The sequence below is a fragment of the Astyanax mexicanus genome, chromosome 4 (assembly GCF_023375975.1).
Source record: "Astyanax mexicanus isolate ESR-SI-001 chromosome 4, AstMex3_surface, whole genome shotgun sequence".
NCBI classification, from domain to species: domain Eukaryota; kingdom Metazoa; phylum Chordata; class Actinopteri; order Characiformes; family Acestrorhamphidae; genus Astyanax; species Astyanax mexicanus.
In genome coordinates this window covers 34,558,418-34,569,964 of record NC_064411.1, presented here as the reverse complement: position 1 = coordinate 34,569,964, position 11,547 = coordinate 34,558,418, and positions in this window count along the sequence as shown.

Here is an 11,547-nt window from a genome sequence, read left to right as displayed (position 1 = left end):
TTACTCATTCTTCTTCTAAAAAAAAAAAAATAGACAAGCCTAGTTGTGCCAGACTGGAACACAATTGGCTGCATAGCAACATCACTAGCATTTAAGCAATAGGGGTGTGGTTCATTGTTAAGATGTGGCTTAAAATATGACATCTGTTATTTTTCATGTATTAATTTAATTGAATGTGACCCTGCCTGGTAAACAAGATATAGCATATGGTCACTGTCTAATGGTAACTTAACAGGATAAAGCAAAAATGTTATGAGGTTTGAATAGAAGTCAATGCAAAATAAAAAAAAATTCTGAGTAATTGTAGAGCATTTCTATTTGCTAATTCATGCAGCTACAGCATTCAAATATTGGAAAAATGGTGATGCTAAAGGGGGCTGTAGTGATGCTAACAACATGGTGGGCATGCTAAAGGTTCAGTAGCGGTGGTAACATTACAATAGCAATGCTCACAACACAGTAGCACTTTGTTGCTGCTGTTAAAGATTTAGGCAAACACAGTGGATTGAATAATTTGATTTTCTCTGTACACTCTTGCATCTCTTACTCTTCCTGTTTCTCATTGGTACTGCGGAATCATTTGACTTGACCACCCCGTCAGCCCTGGTGGCTCCTACAGGCAGAACTATTTATGCAGTGAATCGGTAACTGTGGTTCTGCTATGGCGCTATTCGAGGAACAATACAACCACTGATGTGTGTGGCGATACTTAGCTTTTCTGATTCAGGTATGTTCAACTCATGGACATGTGGGCGTATATTGGTGGGGAAAAACTGTAACTAGCTTAATTACTGTAGCTTGTGTTAGCTAAGCTGTTTTTCACTATAGGAAAGCTGTAAACTACACTGACATGCCAAAAGTCACAAGATAAGACATTGTTGTACACTGATGTATGGACAGTATGAAAATTGATAGTTATTGAAGTGTTATCTCTTGGGACAGACATACTCATATAAGTTGTGAGATGTTATCTTGTTGTTAAGCTGGTAGATGGATGGATCATTCCATTTCTAAAGTTATGTAGACATTTAACCTCCCTTGATCCACAATGTCATGTGGGCACCAGGATTTACCAGAAAGGTCAAACAAAGAATTTATACATGTGACTTACAGGAATCCCACTTACATTCAATGCAGAAGGCCTGACATACATATCAAGCAGATAAGCTTGCATCCTTCAGCTTCCATAGGACATGGCAAAAGTCATGGCATGGCATATACAGTATATGTCAGTGTTTAAGTAATACTTAAAAAGAGTTTGAGATTCTATACACTCCAGGTTTATGTGCACATGTATGGTTTCCCTGCACCACATTAACTAAGTTCTAAATAAGAATGAAGGCTAACCGTAACCTAAATAAGCAATTCTACTACATGTCTAAAACACTGCAGCCTCCATGTCTGACTCTTAAACATATAGTGACAACTTTAAAGGCTTTCACAGAGACAGAGGAAGACTCTGGCAGCCCCCTCCACCCACCATTCCCCAGCACACACACTGATTAAGGCACTTAGCCTACTTCTAATTATAGACTTAAGAGCGTCTGGATCGATTATTCAGCCTGACTTTGATTTTGCCTTCTCATGAGCTGTTATTTAATAACCTGGGATAAAAATAGATTTCAGCGTCCTGAGGGGACTAAAGAGACAGAGAAGATGTGACTTTTGAGGCCCTGAGTGGAACTTACTAGATATATGCTGGCCAAGCCTTCTTCATTAAGCACACACTACCAAGCCAATCTACAAAACAGCATGGTTCTGTAGCAAGGGGTCCCAAATTCATGGATGGGAGGGGATGGTTTCCTCTTACCTGAACCGATGGATATAAGGGAAGTCATTTGTGAGTATATAATTTACAATATTCATATTATATATTTGATTGCGGCACCTGTAATTTAAAAAAAAATTTTCACAGCAAAAATTTGACTACTTAGACTGTTTTAAAAGGTACTACTGCATTCACCAACACAGAGCTAGTGCACAAACACAAAGCTAGTTAGCAATATACCAGGACACACACTCAATCAAGTTTACTTAATGATTTCCCAAATGGAACCTAGAGACAAACAAAAGTACACTTGGAAATGCCCAAAATGACACTTGGAGACGCCTAAAAGTACAAACAAAAGTACACTTGGAAATGCCCAAAATGACACTTGGAGACGCCCAAAATTACACTTGGAGAAGCCAAAAAGAACCATGGAAATGCCCAAAAGGACAAATAGAGATGCTCAAAAGCACCCGAGGAGATGCCCAAAAGGACATTTGGGGATGCCCAAAAGAACACTTGGACATGCCCAAAAGGACACTTGGAGACTCCCAAAAGGACACTTGGAGACCCTTGGTGATGCCCAAATGGACACTTGGAGATGTGAAAAAAGGACACTTGTAGATGCCCAAAAGGACTCTGGAGATGCCAAAAATGTCACTTGGAGATGCCCAAAAGGACATTTGGAGATACCTATGTGGACCCTGGAGATGCCCACAAGGACACTTGGAGATGCCAAAAGGACCCTGTAGATGCCCAAACTGACACAGAGAGATGCCAGAAATGACACTAGGAGATGCTCAAAATAACATTTGGAGATGCCCCAAAAGACACTTGGAGATCTCCAAAAGGACCTTGGAGATGCCCAAAATGACCCTGGAGATGCCCAAAAGGACACTTGGAGACTCCCAAAAGGACACTTGGAGACCCTTGGTGATGCCCAAATGGACACTTGGAGATGCACAAATGGACACTTGGAGATGCCAAAAAAGGACACTTGGAGATGCCAAAAAAGGACACTTGGAGATCTCCAACAAGACCCTTGGAGATGCCTAAAATAGCACTTGGAGATTCCCAAAACAACACTTGGAGATGCCAAAAATGACACTTGTAGATGCCCAAAAGGACCGTGGAGATGCCAAAAATGTCACTTGGAGAAGCCCAAAATGACATTTGGAGATTCCCAAAAGAACACTTGGTTATGCCAAAAATGACACTTGTAGATGCCCAAAATGACCCTGGAGATGCCCAAAAGGACACTTGGAGATGCCCAAATGACCTTGAGAGATGCCAAAAAATGACACTTGGAGATACCCAAAAGGACACTTGGAGGTGCCCAAAAGGACACTTGGAGATGCCCAAAAAGATCCTGAAGATGCCCAAAAGAACACTTGGAGATGCCCAAAATGAAACTTGGAGATGCCCAAAAGCACCTTGGAGATGCCCAAAATGACACGCGGAGATGCTAAAGATGACACTTGGAGAGGCCCAAAAGGACACATGGAGATACCCAAAAGGACATTTGGAGATGCTAAAAATGACATTTGCAGATGCCCAAAAGGATCCTGGAGATACCCAAAATTACCTGTGGAGATGCTAAAAATGACACTTGGAGATGCCCAAAAGGACACTTGGAGATCTCCAAAAGGACACTTGTAGATGCCCCAAATGAGACTTGTAGATGCCCGAAAGGACACTTGGAGATGCCCAAAATGACACTTGGAGACGCCCAAAAGGACACTTGTAGATGCCCCAAATGAGACTTGTAGATGCCCGAAAGGACACTTGGAGATCTCCAAAAGGACACTTGGAAATGCCCAAAAGGACATTTTGAGATCTCCAAAAGGACCCTGGAGATGCCAAAAATGACAATTGTAGATGCCCAAAAGGACATTTGGAGATGACCAAAAGGACATTTAGAGATGCCCAAAAGGACACATCGAGATCTCCAAAACGACCCTGAAGATGCCCAAAAGGACACTTGGAGATCTCTGAAAGGAACCTGGAGATGTCCAAAATGACACTTGGAGATGCCCAAAAGGACAGTTGGTGATGCCAAAAATAACACTTGTAAAAGCCCAAAAGGACCCTGGCGGTGCCCAAAAGGACACTTGGAGATCTCCAAAAGAAACCAGGAGATGCCCAATATGTCATTTATAGATGCCCAAAAGGACCCTGGAGACACCCAAAAGGACACTTGGGGATCTCCAATAGGACCCTGCAGATGCCCAAAATGACATTTGGGGATTCCCAAAAGGACACTTGGAGATGCCCAAAATGACACTTGGAGGTGCCCAAAACGACACCTGGAGATACCCAAAAGGATATTGCAGATGCCCAAAAGCACACTTGGAGATGACAAAAGGACCCTGGAGATGCCCAAAATGACATTTGGAGATGCCCAAAAGGACCCTGCAGATGCCCAAAAGGACACTTGGAGATGCCCAAAAGGACACTTGGAGATGCCCAAAAGGACACTTGGAGATGCCCAAAAGGACACTTGGAGATGCCAAAAATGACACTTGTAGATGCCCAAAAGGACACTTGTAGATCTCCAAAACGACCCTAGAGATGCCCAAAAGGACACTTGGAGATCTCCAAAACGACCCTGGAGATGCCCAAAAGAACACTTGGAGATCTCCAAAAGGAACCTGGAGATGCCCAAAATTACACTTGCAGATGCCCAAAAGGACACTTGGTGATGCCAAAAATAACACTTGTAGAAGCCCAAAACGACACCTGGAGATACCCAAAAAGAAATTTGGAGATGCCAAAAAATGACACTTGGAGATCTCCAAAAGGACCCTGGACATGCCCAAAATAACAGTTGGAGATGCCAAAAATGACACTTGGAGATCTCCAAAATGACATTTGGAGATGCCCAAAATTACAGTTGGAGATGCCAAAAATGACACTTGGAGATGCCCAAAAGGACACTTGGAGATGCCAAAAATGACACTTGTAGATCTCCAAAACGAGCCTAGAGATGCCCAAAAGGACATTTGGAGATCTCCAAAACGACCCTGGAGATGCCCAAAAGGACATTTGGAGATCTCCAAAATGAACCTGGAGATGCCCAAAATGACATTTGGAGATGCCCAAAATGACACTTGGAGATGCCCAAAAGGACACTTGGTGATGCCAAAAATAACACTTGTAGAAGCCCAAAAGGACCCTGGAGATGCCCAAAACGACACCTGGAGATACCCAAAAAGAAATTTGGAGATGCCAAAAAATGACACTTGGAGATGCCAAAAATGACACTTGGAGATGTCCAAAAGGACACTTGGAGATGCCCAAAAGGACATTTGGAGATGCCCAAAAGGACATTTGGAGATGCCCAAAAGGACATTTGGAGATGCCCAAAATGACATTTGGAGATGCCCAAAATTACAGTTGGAGATGCCAAAAATGACACTTGGAGATGTCCAAAAGGACATTTGGAGATGCCCAAAAGGACATTTGGAGATGCCCAAAAGAACACTTGGAGATCTCCAAAAGGAGCCTGGAGATGCCCAAAATGACACTTGGAGATCTCCGAAAGGAAGCTGGAGATGCCCAAAATGACACTTGGAGATCTCCGAAAGGAAGCTGGAGATGCCCAAAATGACACTTGGAGATCTCCGAAAGGAAGCTGGAGATGCCCAAAATGACACTTGGAGATCTCCAAAAGGACCCTAAAGATTCCCAAAATGACACTTGGTGCTGCCAAAAATGACACTTGGAGATCTCCAAAATTACCCTGGAGATGTCCAAAATGACACTTGGAGATCTCCAAAAGGACCCTAAAGATTCCCAAAATGACACTTGGAGATGCCCAAAATGACACTTAGAGATACCAAAAATTACACTTGGAGATGCCCAAAAGGACACTTGGTGATGCCAAAAATAACACTTGTAGAAGCCCAAAATGACACTTGGAGATGCCCAAAATTACAGTTGGAGATGCCAAAAATGACACTTGGAGATGCCCAAAAGGACACTTGGAGATGTCCAAAAGAACACTTGGAGATCTCCAAAAGGAGCCTGGAGATGCCCAAAATGACACTTGGAGATTTCCGAAAGGAAGCTGGAGATGCCCAAAATGACACTTGGAGATCTCCGAAAGGAAGCTGGAGATGCCCAAAATGACATTTGGAGATGCCCAAAAGGATACTTGGTGATGCCAAAAATAACACTTGGAAATCTCCAAAAGGACCCTGGAGATGCCCAAAATGACACTTGGAGATCTCCGAAAGGAAGCTGGAGATGCCCAAAATGACATTTGGAGATGCCCAAAAGGATACTTGGTGATGCCAAAAATAACACTTGGAAATCTCCAAAAGGACCCTAAAGATTCCCAAAATGACACTTGGAGATGCCCAAAATGACATTTGGAGATGCCCAAAATGATACTTGGAGATGCCCAAAATTACACTTTGAGATGCCAAAAATGACACTTGGAGATGCCCAAAATAACAGTTGGAGATGCCAAAAATGACACTTGGAGATGCCAAAAATGACACTTGGAGATGCCCAAAAGCACAAAGAGAGATACCAGAAATGACACTTGGAGGTGCCCAAAATGACCCTGGATATGTCCAAAATGACATTTGGAGATTCCCAAAAGGACACTTGGAGATGCACAAAAATGACACTGAGATATGCCAGAAATGACACTTGGAGACGACCAAAAGTACACTTGGAGATGCCAAAAAGGACACTTGCAGACGCTTAAAAGGACACTTGGAGATTACCAAAAGGACACACGGTAATCTACTAAGGGAAATTCAGAGCACCTGGGGATGCCCAAAAGGACAAATGGAAGCCCCCAAAATTTACATTTGGACATGATCAAAAAGATGCTTTGAAACACTCAAAAGGAGAATTTAAGCACTTGGCGATGTCAAAATTCACACGTGGAGATTCCTGAACAGACATGCAAAAAGGAATACTTGGATATGTCCAAAATGACACTTAAAAAATCCCAAAAAGATACTTGAAGAATCACATATTGGCAGGTAGCACCCCAAAAAACACACCAACCTGCACATCTTACAGGAGCCCCACATTAAATGTCATTTCTTATTACAGCATAAGTGGATACCTGAAAATGCTCAAATGGACACATAGAGATCCCCAAAAGGATAGTTGAAGAAACTTGGAGATGCCTAAAATGACAGTTAGAGATGCCCAAGGATACTTGAAGATCCATAAAGGGGCATTCTGTGTGGCACTGCTGACCAAGTCAAAAAATCCTTTTTTGTTGACTTAACCATCCTTTTTAGAATTGCTCCATACTCCGAATAATAATTAGCATTGTTATAATGCTGAGCTACGTTCATCTGGCTGCTACACTTCTTACTGCACTGTGCTAGTCAAGTACTAGCGACTCCTATTTCCTGTATTGCATTGCCAATGTGAGTAAAGCACGAAAAAACCTTCTGATGTCCTCCCCCTGCAGTTCTCTTTTCTCAGGAACATCTGGCTTGCTTTGTTCTCTGTTGCACATCTGTGTGTTTTTCCTTTTTATTCATGCAGAAGGCCTAAGCACCAAGTCAAAAGTACCATAATCACAAAGCAAGAAGTGGGCAATATACCACTGGCATCCTCTTACGTACCAGTTCAGTTCAGAAATGCAATATATTGGTCTACTGACTTGTATCTAAACATATTACATTAAGGGGTTTAAATTTAGCTCTGTTTCTAAATCAGTTTCTCTGATTTTGCTATTTATAGGCATATGTTTGAGTAAAATGAACATTGTTGTTTTATTATATAAACTATGAACAAAATTTCTGCCAAATGCCAAATAAACATATTGTCATTTAAAACATTTATTTGCAGAAAACAAGAAAAACAAGTTCAAATTCATAAAGATTTATGGGTTCAGAAATCAGTATTTGGTGCATCTTTTCATGCATCTTGGCATGTTATCCTCCACCAGTCCTACACACTGCTTTTGGATAACTTTATGCCACTCCTGGTGCAAGAATTGAAGCAGTTCAGCATGGTTTGATGGCTTGTGATAATCCATTCATAATAATTTCTCTTGATTATAGTCCAGAGGTTTTCAATTTGGTAATATCAAAGAAACTCGTCATTTTTAAGTGTTCTCTTATTTTTTTTTCTATACCATTAAAAGAGCGAAGTATTTCAGCAACATATTATACAGTATATATACAGTATACAGGATGTGATTACATTTAAACATTTTATATGTGTAATTTCAGTATTGTTTTTAGACTTTGTGCTTTATTTAATTGAGGCACTGTGAACAACTCTAGTAATACAAGTGTAGAGTAATTTAAAGATTGAATGCTGTAGTTTTAAACATTTTAAACATTAACACTTTGTCAATTTTATAAACATTGGGTCTGTTTTCGTAAAAACTAATTATGTCTGCTTTAGCCTTGCTTTCATCTTTTTTACGTGCCCATGCTACCTGGATGTGTAGTTAACATGAAGCAGCAGTCTACGCTTTTTGACTCCCTCTCTTTTTAAGTTTTTATGGACGAATGATCAGTCACAGGAACAGCTTCCACTAAATAAAAACACAGCGCTGAGTAACACACCACAAAACACCACAAAATAAAAAGAGCACAGATGGGCTTCCCTAAGCAGCTGTAGCTGTGCGACAGTACGTGCTGAAAGCCAAAGGCTAGCTTCCTTCATCTGCAGTTCTATAGCTGTATATTCTATGTATTAAAGCAACATGTGGTTCGAATCTGATAGACAGTGCACACAAACTTGTCTCAAATGTTGGTTGGTTGTGTTTTGTTGTCTGAAGTTAGCTTTCTCTAATTTTACACTGGCTTTATAAGGCTAATGTTGTTAGCTACCAGATAATGGCTAATTGTGTACACTGATTAGCATCATACAAACTGCATGGCTCAATAATTAATGTGTTGTGTTGTATAATGTCAAATAGACTCGCTTATGTGTTTTAATATGTACTTTTTGGTCAAGAATCAGACAAAATATGTGCATGTTAGTAAGCTAATATTAACTAGCCCTGTATGGCATGATGTTACCCTAAGGCAAATCTGCGGCATATCTGCGTCCAATACAATGATACATACAAGTGGGTCATAAATAAAAATATGTGTATGTTCAATGATATTTAAAGAATAGTAATTGGCTGTTTATATTCATACTATATTCTTACATTCTTGTTGTACTAAAACAAGGTTTTTCATTTGCTTCTTTGGGAAACATTATGTAGATCCCTTTTTTATAGCTATGATGATAAAGCAGTGGTAAAATAAAAGTGTCTTCAAGTATATATTTTAAGGTATACTAAACATACATGAAAAAGTACATGATTTTTTAAAATTAAAATATGTACTTAAGTGCATATTAAATGTACTATTTTAGAACAATGTATGGCAAATTAAAGATACTTCAATTGTAATTACACTATATTTAAACACAATGCAAAAGCATTAAATTGTGCTTCTGAGTGCTAACGTAGATTCAAGTATGTGTTTTTAAACACTTTTTTTAATACACTTGATATTGATGCACATATTGTGTACACCTTAATGCTACTGGGGGGAAAATACACTAAAGTGCACTTTAAGCAGTATTTAATGCCACCATATATATATTCTATCAACACCAGATATGATTTAAAGCATTTCTCAAAAAATAAATTTGATGGAAATACAGAGAAAGTATATTTTATGTTGTATTTTTTTTTTAATATTATATTGATAATGCACTTTTAGTATTCTTTATCTAATTTGAACATTTTTTTATGCTCTTAAGTTTAGTTCCTTTTCACAAGGGGATTCAAATAATCAAAATAAGCAATTATGTAAAAAGATCTCTCAAATAGTGGTGTGATTTTTATTCTTCCCAAAATATAAAATATAATCCATGCCATAGAGGGTTAATAAAAAGTAACAATAAAAGTGAATAAACACATTTTTCCCCCATTTTGTTAATGTGAAAGTGGATATATCTGTCTGAGTCACATTAAAAAGTTTATAAAAGTTTTCAACTTAATTTCCTTATATGTGCAGTGTACAATTTTAAAATTTGTTAATAACTCACATATTGCTAAATTTCTGAAAGGTAAAGACGGATTTATTGGCAAAAAAGGTTTTATTTCGTTTTATTTAATATCTGTTTTATTTATTCATAATAATTCACTATATGTTCTACAGTGTTGGAATTTTGTAAATTGTATTATTTTCACACAATATAGTAATATATTACTAGTTTACAATATTGTATAACTGTAAAATGCAAAAAAAAAAGCTTATCTTATGTTTAAATGCAGCTAGCTAAATGAAGTTTGCTACAATAGTAATGAAGCTTTGTTTTGCCCAGAAATAGACTTCCTTTATTGTTTCCTGTGGAGAAATAACCTCTCATGGTGATAAGGACTGAACCTGTGCTGCTGCTTGAATCAGCCGCAGCATCTGGACTGTGTAAAGCATGAGCGTGTTCAGGGACAAAGCACTTGCTGTTGAGCTGTTTTACAACCCAGCGTAACTAGACACAGATGAACCTTTGAGCAGAAAAGCAGCACCTGTTTCCTCCACTCTTCTTTAACTGAACCAGATCTCTAAAATCTTGCGCTAAATGGGTTTTTTAACATCTTGATTTCCGGCAAATTCCATTCAGTCATTGTCAGTGGCTAGAGTTTTGTATTCCTTTAATGTGTCTGTTTCTGTACTGTATTTTAAAGAGTAGGGCTACACTGTCCTTTAAAGAGCCACTACTAAACCCTAACCCATATTTTTTCCATTAATATCTGAATTGTGTTTCTATGAAGTAATAAAATATACCAGTCCTGCTTATTTTTTTAAACATTTCCTAAACTTTAAAAAACATTTTCATTGTAATCATTTCCGCCTCTGCATTGCCCCCACAGTTTGAACTGTGCTATAGATGAGGATGATGTGTCTGTGTATTTTTGGTACGCAGACACATCACAATATGCAGATCAATCCATCAATAATACCACCCCCACGCTGATATCAAACTAGCTGAGTCTCACACTGCTGCTACTGCAACTTAGCCAATCAGCTCTCCTTCCTCTAAACCCATACATCACCCAGTGCCTCGCCCAATCTACCCCTCCCATTTTTTTCCCATTTTCAAATTTGAGCTGAGGCCGGAGTCAGCAAAAATCAAGGGGTTTTGTGCCCCTTCAAAAGTGTAGGACTCTCTTTATAAAATGAGAATTTCAGTAAGTATGACAAAATTAGGCTGGGTATACACTGACATGCTGAAAGTCATGGGATAGCAGTTTGTAAATTGATCATGAAGTGTTATCTCAAGTTGTGAGGTGTTATCTTGTGAGTTAGGCTTAACACTGGCCAGCAAGCTCATGGCAATGTTATTATGTTATATGTTATATTATATTATCTTATGCATTCTCATCGTATTATCATCGGAGATATGATTCCTCTAAGGCTTGGAAATGAATAGGTGTGTATATGATGATGCAGGATTGTGCAGAACCAACAGAGGGAGCCCTTTACCTTAACTTACAAACCCTTACATCAACGTTTCAGAAATAGGAGGATTAAAATAAATATGTAAGGGTGAAAATGTGTAAATGTGTAAATACATGAAAGAAAAGTTCATATAGAGAACTCATTTCCACAGATTTTAAATATATATATATATAATTACTTAAATATATTATTTTTAATGCAACTATAGTTTAGCGCATACATGTTTTAGTTACGACATTGTTTATGTTATGTATATTAATTAAATTCAGCAGATACACAGTTTTGTTTTAAGGCTACGTATAACGTATACTGTTTGTATGTTTCTTG